Source organism: Pteropus alecto, unplaced genomic scaffold (genome assembly GCF_000325575.1).
Source record: "Pteropus alecto unplaced genomic scaffold, ASM32557v1 scaffold103, whole genome shotgun sequence".
Taxonomy (NCBI): domain Eukaryota; kingdom Metazoa; phylum Chordata; class Mammalia; order Chiroptera; family Pteropodidae; genus Pteropus; species Pteropus alecto.
Window position 1 is genome coordinate 9,016,058 of NW_006436288.1, and position 8,305 is coordinate 9,024,362.

At 34.8% G+C, this 8,305-nt stretch overlaps 2 pseudogenes; both read right to left on the reverse strand.

Moving 5' to 3' along the window:
• Positions 1-6,480: 6,480 nt before the first annotated feature.
• Positions 6,481-6,936, reverse strand: LOC102893987 (annotated as a pseudogene).
• A 909-nt stretch (positions 6,937-7,845) lies between these two features.
• Positions 7,846-8,001, reverse strand: LOC102894239 (annotated as a pseudogene).
• Positions 8,002-8,305: the final 304 nt, after the last annotated feature.

Here is an 8,305-nt window from a genome sequence, read left to right on the forward strand (position 1 = left end):
GAAGCTGTACTTTGTGATACCATTTTGATACAAACCTAAATTAGGCGTCTGGAAATAGGTAATGCATAAAAAGAAGCGTTTTGTGTCACCAAATTATTATTATAGGTTACTGTTAACCCCTGGAAGATAGAGGTGAGCTCTGCAGCTCCCCACTGAGGTGACTATTTGTCATGAAATCATAGGCCCTACCTCAGAAAAGGTTTCAGGTGAGCTCACGATAAGGCAAACTATCTGGTTGACCTATAAGATTTGGATAGCTAGTTTAAGTGGGGAAGCTAAAAGAAATGCCAGTTAAACAAAAGGATCAGCACAGCATGTGGAGCCAGCAGTCAGCTAGCACAAGTTTAACAGCTGACAACGCCTGGAGACGTAGGAAAACGAAAACGGATCAGGATGTTTTACTATCAGACAGATTTAAGACTCTTCCCTTCGAAAGCTCTCCTTGCAAAGACATGTAGAGGGACAAAAGTTCAGAGCAACAGCTATTTTTTTAAAGGTCACTTGTGATAAAACTATTAACTCATCATGTTGAAATAAATTAAAAAATTGAATATAATAATGTTTCTAACTATTTCTTCATATAGTTCAGATAGTAAATAAATTTTGTTTTCAAAATTTCCTGCTCCAAAACTTAAACTTCTGGTCCATAATTAAGATTCAGAGAAATCTAAAAACTTAATCTAGTCTACAGCCATGCTATCCTGAATAAGCCCGATCCTATCTGATCTCAGAAGCTAAGCATGGTCGGGCCTGGTTAGTACTTGGATGGGGACACCTAAGAAGACCAGGTGCTGCAGGAGTAAAAAACAAAAAAATAAGGGATTGTAAGCTGACAAGGTACTTGCAATCTGTGAGGTCAACCAAGGGTTGCCTCGTCTAAAATAAAAAAATAAAAATAAAGTAAAAATAAAAATAAAAAATAAAAACTTACTCTAAAACTATTGCTCCTCATCATAATCCTAGTGCACTGGTTCTTGAAAACATTTTTTTTACTTTTTAAAATTTAACCTCTGTACTATTGATTCTCTCTTACTCGTCTTCCTTCATCACATTAAAATAAGTAGCATTCATAATGTTAATAATTATAAATATAACTGAATTTTTAGAATCCGAATAAAAGGCCACTTTCTATTAACCAATATTAGTAAAGGAAATACATAGAACATGCATGACATCTCGGCTTTCAGCTCAACTCAGGTCTTTCTTGTATTATAAATTGTACAAGAGAGATTTATTATATAACAGTCATAAAATAATACATATAATAATATCTCATACAATAATAACTTGACTTTTCCTTCTTCCTCACGCATTTTGTCTCTGTTTTGGTAAAAATTATTAGATGTGTCTGGCTTATCTCATTAAAATAAACAGGCATGACTGAGTTCATCTCTCTTGAGACACAGTAAACACAATGCAAACTGTATTTTCTCAAACTGGAATAACTGATATTTACTGAATAAATAACTAAATAATTGAAGCTTCTTCAGACCGAGTATCACAGGCTTCTGATGAAGAGCAACGGAATTATTCTGCAACTGGTATCATGGAAAAATAAAATAGCTAATAAGAACAACCAAAGTTTTATAGGGAGCTGAGCAGACTATGGATACCAGCCAAATTTCATAGCTGCTCAGAGTTTTTAGCAGTCTCTAAATTTGAAGACAGAGTAAATGCTCCTCTCCCCTTTCCTAGACACAACCCATAAAATGATAGGCTCTTTTTAATGTCTAAGAATGTTGTTTAGGTCTCATTCTATTCAGCAACAAGATCTTCAGACTGAGTAAAATGCCTAGTTAATCACATTAAGCTGCAGTACATAATATTTTAACATCGAAAGTCCTGGAATCACATACTTCAGGGTGAGGCCACCATAGGATCCCAATACAATCTCATTCAAGGAATTCTGACTAGTTAATTACTAGGCATCCCCAGCATATCTAGTTATCATCTGAATGCTAGTTACTGAAATTAAATCTTCTGTTTCCACTTTCTAAAATAATTCCTCGATTCAAATATTCGACATTGCATCTGGTCATAGTTAAAGCACCTCACTGTTGACAAGGCAGTTTCTTGAAAGTTTCTGCAGACTATTTGTCACACACGATATTTGTCACATACCTGTGCAGTCCATTCCCTGGGAAGTTGCTTTTGCCGTAGCTTCCGCCTTAAAAATATTCCTACACTCATGATGATTTTGTATCTGTTCAGTTCAAATTCAGAATCATTAGTACTTTTCCATAGTTACATTTTTTGTTCACTTGATGTGTCTTTTCATTTATTCTTAAGTTTTCTATGTAAGATAAACAGGAATACCACCTTCTAAAATTACTACTATCCTACCATCCTCCGATGGAACATTAGCAGGAAGCAATATTCTCCTAGGCTATGAAGCAGACTGCCCTAAATTACATTGCAGTCACTGCCCTGAGCTCACACATTTTTGAATAGAAAGGCTCCCAGGGATCTCTCTGAACTGACTGCATTTACTGCTTTAAAATATTTTTAACCCAGACGCTCAAGTGCCAGCCTTGCAGTTCCTCATGCTAATCCCAGCTTGGGTGGCTGTTCTTAAGGGAAAGCATTCAAAACATTGTAACAGTGCGTCAACTTTGACCCTTTTCACTTAAACATGAGACTCAAAAAAAGTTTGAATTCCAGAGGGAATCACTGAACTTTGACCTGCTTAAAATTAGTTTTGTTTTAGTGCCTTCATGGTGACTCAACAGGCCAATTTTCCAGACACTTAAGACGTTTCTGCCCCTGAAGATTCCAGTTCAAGTCCACAGCTATGTTTGCTAGTCAAATCAGAACACTTTGTCCCAGGGTTTCAAGCAACAAATTCCCAGATCTCCATCTCTTTGCCAGATGTTGGCATTAGTTGGTATTAATCTGGATCTAAACACATATGCGCGTGCGCGCGCACGCACGCACACACACACACACTACACACAATAAGACAGACCCTATATATTTTTTTCACTTAGGAGACCCTACATTTTTTTTTTCACTTAGAGCCTTTTAGGAAACAAAGTTTTCCACTCAAAATTCAGTCATGGAAAAATGTTAATCAGGATTATATAAACATTATTTACTAGCCTAACTCCTATGAGAATAAAACTCCTAACTTTTGGTAAGTAGTACTGTAATACATTTATAATACAAGGTTTCTGAAACTACTTTTCTGAAACTAATGAGGAACAAAAAAGGTACTGGGATTTAATTTTCTAATCTATTACAGATTTTAGAAATTGTCAATGAACAATTATATTGCAAATGAACATCATCACAATGTTATACTTTCCGTCAATGGAATTCCAAAAATGACATTTGTTGTCAAAATCCATGACAGTTAATAAGTAAAATAAAGTCATGTAACAACATAACAACTAAAGGTGCAGAACATATTTAGTTTTATTGAGTCCCTCAAAACCTTTCCTCCCTTCAGGAAAATCATTTTTTTTTTCCAAAAATGAAACAGCATCCCATTTCATTAATACAAACTAAGGTGTTTAATGAAAAGGTAGTAGCTACTAGTCTGGAATAATTTCTGCATAAACGCTGTGCTTTAGAATTTTTAGAGTAGTCAAGGACAAAAGTATTCAGGAAAAGAAAACCCATTTAGTTCTATGAAACCAGAAAAAAAAAAAAAAAGAATTCTAATACAGTTAACCAGGATAAAAGAACGAGTAAGACACAAATTAGTCTACACAAATTACATAGCACGTTGAACAACAAATCTTTACTATCTCCAAAGGTGAGTTAGCCATACTGAAAAGTAATGCAAATGTATATACCAGGTCTTCATATTCAAACACCGGTTTTCACCTCAATCTATCAATTTTCAAAGAGCTACTAAGACATCCTTAAAATATAGGCAACTAGACCCCTATTATTAATGCCCAAACCTGGAAGTCAGAAACTACAGGGTACAGGGTAACAAAAACCAGTCACATCAAAGTTACACTGAATTTTTTGCTCTCCTATTAGACAGCACTAATTCCAATTCTAATGCTCAAAAAATAAAAACTACTCAACTGAGTCTCTCTGGCAATCATTTCTTTCATTTCCTGTCCATTTACAAAAGAACACAAAAACATGGTCAAAGTGGAGGTAAAGGGACATGTCCATTACTACTTCATTTTCATTTTATTCATAAATCACTCCACACATAAACACTGTGTGAGCCGTACTGAATGGTCACAGGTTTCTTAAATTAAGAAAATATTTGGAATTCAATCTAATTATTTTACATTTCAAGCATATGTAACTATTTGGGTTCTTTACTGATGGTTAAGAAAACAAGCACTAATAGTACCAAAAACTGGGTCAATTACGTATGAAGAAGAGGTCAACTGAAATTTTCATTTCAGTTGACAAATAGTACTTTCAAATGGCATGTAAATATAAATTATGTAAGATGCTAATAGAAATACATATACTTATAAATCAGACAGTAAGTGGCAGTATTTAAATAAAATAAAATTTTACAGACATGTTCCCACGTAAGGACCATTATCTGAAGAATCTGCCAGCATAGGATTACATCGTAGTTGCTTAATCGTTTAATTGTCTTAATAATAAAATATGCTACTAATTGTGTAAGGTATTTTGGCTTTGCATTCTAAAAGACATATTTGCATTTTTCTTTGTATACGTTGTAAAAACTAATATACAATGTCATTAAAAAGTAATGTGACTGGTTTTTAAACAAACATACCATATCATCCAAATGGTGGCCACCTTAGAACAACCACTCATTCTAATCAGCCATTACTCACACTAGTTCTACCTCTCTTTGAAACTGCTTTCTAAGTCTGTAACACACGTATGTATACATACTTCTAAACATCCTCAATGGTGACAAATTTCATAATTTGAAAGTCAATTTGGGCCATTTTCATCATTTCAGAGAGACATTTATAGCCAACTCTGGTGAATAAAAAAGGATGCTGAATCTTGGTATAAAATGCGGACAGAAAGTAGTAAAATGGATGTTTTAGTCAGGCTCACGAATGATTCAAAAGACAATTCTGAGAGGAAGTTTTCCTAATATTTTGAACAAGGGCATCATTGGAATCAGGGTTTTGCTTCTCTGGATGACAATTTGGAAAAACAACACTAATATGAATGTATAAACTATAGTGTGATCATTGTTTTTAAAACCAAACTCTGTACTTTTTACTTATACTCTATAAATGTGAAATCACGCAGATATATATTTTTATTTAATATAGACGTAAATTTTGAAGCTTCTACTGGGTGAAACTAACTTAGGTGAGTTTGCAAAATATGATATATAATATAAACTTAACTCTTTTGATCCTTCAAAAAAGTACAATAAAAAAATCCTTATTTTTCATAGTCAGATATTTACATCCAACCCCTATCTATAAGCTCCTATAAACTTTTTTCTCCCATATACAGTCAAACCTGACAAAAGCTCACTGTGGGATTATGCAAAAAAACTGCAAATTTAAACAAGGTGTGATTGTATACTTTTTCGCACATTATTGTATCATGCTGCACCAGAACACTAATGTATGCACAGTTCCAAAATAGCTTGGGCTATTACTGCACAGCCTTGAAAACTACTAACATCCCAATAAGAGTACCTTTCAAAAGCTGTTTCTTCATTATTGCACTCTAGTAAAAGGTTGCTTTCACCATTTGTATTTTACAATACAAAAAAAAAATGCAGAAATGTCTATGACATTGCCTTATAATTCTGAGGTGTTATTTCTTATTAGACTCTTTGTAGTTATAAAAGTTGTTTCATCAATATAAATATGACAATGGGACTCAATACTATTTAATCGACTCAATTATGGAACAAGTGTGCTTTTTTCCTTCTGCTGCCCTACTTTCTTTTAAGTTACATTTGAATTATTGATGAAGTTGCAATAAAGCATTTCTTTGTTAAACATAATTTAGAAGTAGAGAATGATGTTTCATGGTTAATTTTTAGACCCATAGTGATAAAACAAACACACTCGCTGTCTTTTCAAAGAAAGTCAATAGCATGGTACAAGCTTAAAAGAATGACTTTTCCTTTTTTCCTATTGTCTTGAAAACATGATGTGCTGAAATCATGAATATAAATACAAAAATAAAAGGAGAAAATGGTAAGCAAAGTGCAGTATAGAAAATACCGTTTCCAAGCCTTACTGGGTATTGAAAAGATTTATACCTGTGATAAATTAAGTTCTGCTTTTCCTCAGGTATTTTGAGAACCCATTAATCATGTAGTAGGATGAGACCTTCAAAAATGGTAGAATGAATAGTTTTCCAGACAAGGCCAACATTCCTTAGTTAGATTACTCTAATCACTACATAACTTATGTACCCTCCATTCCATTTTTCAATCAGCCAGAGTGATCGTTTTAAAATGCAAATCTGAACCTTTTAATTACTTGCCATTGCTTTTATTTATTTTTTAAAAATGTTAGTTCATATCTTTTATTAACCCATATACAATTACTAGTCTTCCGGTTTGTTGCAGCAATAGGTCAGACAATGTTTGCCACAAACAATGTCTCTCAAAGTGTAGGCATAACAACTTTAGCACCACATTCATCTGAAGGGCACTCCTGACGAAGGCAGTGATTTTGCCATTCTCATCCACCTTACAGTACTTCAGGACAGCCAGCTTAACATTCTTTCTCTTATGCTTTTTCTTCTTGGGAGTGGTATAAGCCTTCTTTTTCTTAGCAGCACCTCGAAGTCTCAACATAAGAGAAGAGTAGACTCTTTTTGAATGTAGCCAGACAAAGTATGTTCATCTTCCAGTTGCTTGCCAGCAAAGGTCAGTCTTTGCTGATCAGGAGGAATACCTTCCTTACCCTGGATCTTGGCCTTTACATTTGCTTTTGTGTCCAGGGGTTCTACCTCAAGAGTGATGGTCTTCCCCATAAGGGTTTTCACAAAAATCCGCATATTGGCTGCGGTTCCACTGCAGATGGAGAACTAGAAAAGACCATTGTTTTTATGCTAAAAACCAAGAGCCTTAGCAGCCCCTATATAACTACATGAGACAAGTCCTGCCTCTTCCTCCACCCTCGTTCTTCATAACTCTTATCCTTTTTGTCTGTGCACCAACTACTCTGGTTTCATTTAGTTCCTCGATATTCTAAACTTTAACTCCCTTCAGAGCTTTGCACACGCTGTTCTCTACTTCATGCTCACCCACAACTTATTCACCTAGTTAGTCCTTACTTCTACTCAAAACCCACCCCAAATATTTCTTCCTCATAAAAGCCTTCTGTGACTTGCAGAATAAATCGGGCTACCTATATCTCCTTAGAGCTCCCTGTACTCTTCCTCCATAAGACACTCCATAGTCCTTATCACTAATACTACAGGTACAACTTTCTTAGTCAATCTACATTCACCAAGTCACCAGAGTAATTGATGTGCTGCATTTGTTCTATAAAACACACCTAATGGCAAAAAGTCTGCTTGAGCACACCCACACACTTCCACTCTAACCACTTAATTGTCTGCTTGACCCCAAGTCTGTTTATTTCATTTCTATTTATTATTGTATTAAATGCATTAAATATTATATAACTAATGAAACATGAGGGCAAAAAAAAAAAAAGAATGTTTTTAGTGAAATTAGATTGAATGCTTTACACAGAATAAAGGTAGATTGGTTTTATTTTTCTCAAATAGTTTTGTATTTTAGCTCCGAAGGTCAGTTACCAGAGCCAAACTTGTTCTTAACAAGTAGAAGTTTTGTGTCCTTTCAGAGTCTCTTACATCTATTCATTTGCAGATTCATTTGCAGAGTAGAAGCTGTAACCAGGTTCTTCATATCATGCACTCACATGGGATGTCCAATCCTTATAAGCTGTCCAAATTCTTTACAATAAAAGGAGTGACTCGCATCAGGGCCATGTAGAAGAGGATGTTCTGTATGGAGAAGATCAAATCCTCTAGCATCTTCTGTTTCATGTCCTCAGGGTCCCGATTCCATGCAAGGCCCTGGATAGGGAACATCGTGGCTCTACCTCACAATTTCCAGCTGCTGCATTCTGCTCTTAGCAGCTGCCTCGTGCATGGGGTAAATTGTTTATTAAATCCACTAAATTAGGTGTCAAATAGCTTCATAAAATTAGAATAATAAAATTTTAAAAACCTAGACAAATTCTGTACTTTAGAATGCTTGCCAAATGATTTTAAGCTTTCCTGCCATTTTTAGCTGATGAAAAGTAAAACCAGTAGAATATATTATCACGGGTATAACTTCCCCACGAAGAACTCAGGGGAACCATACTTAAAGCCTTATCTATCCATCAATTGA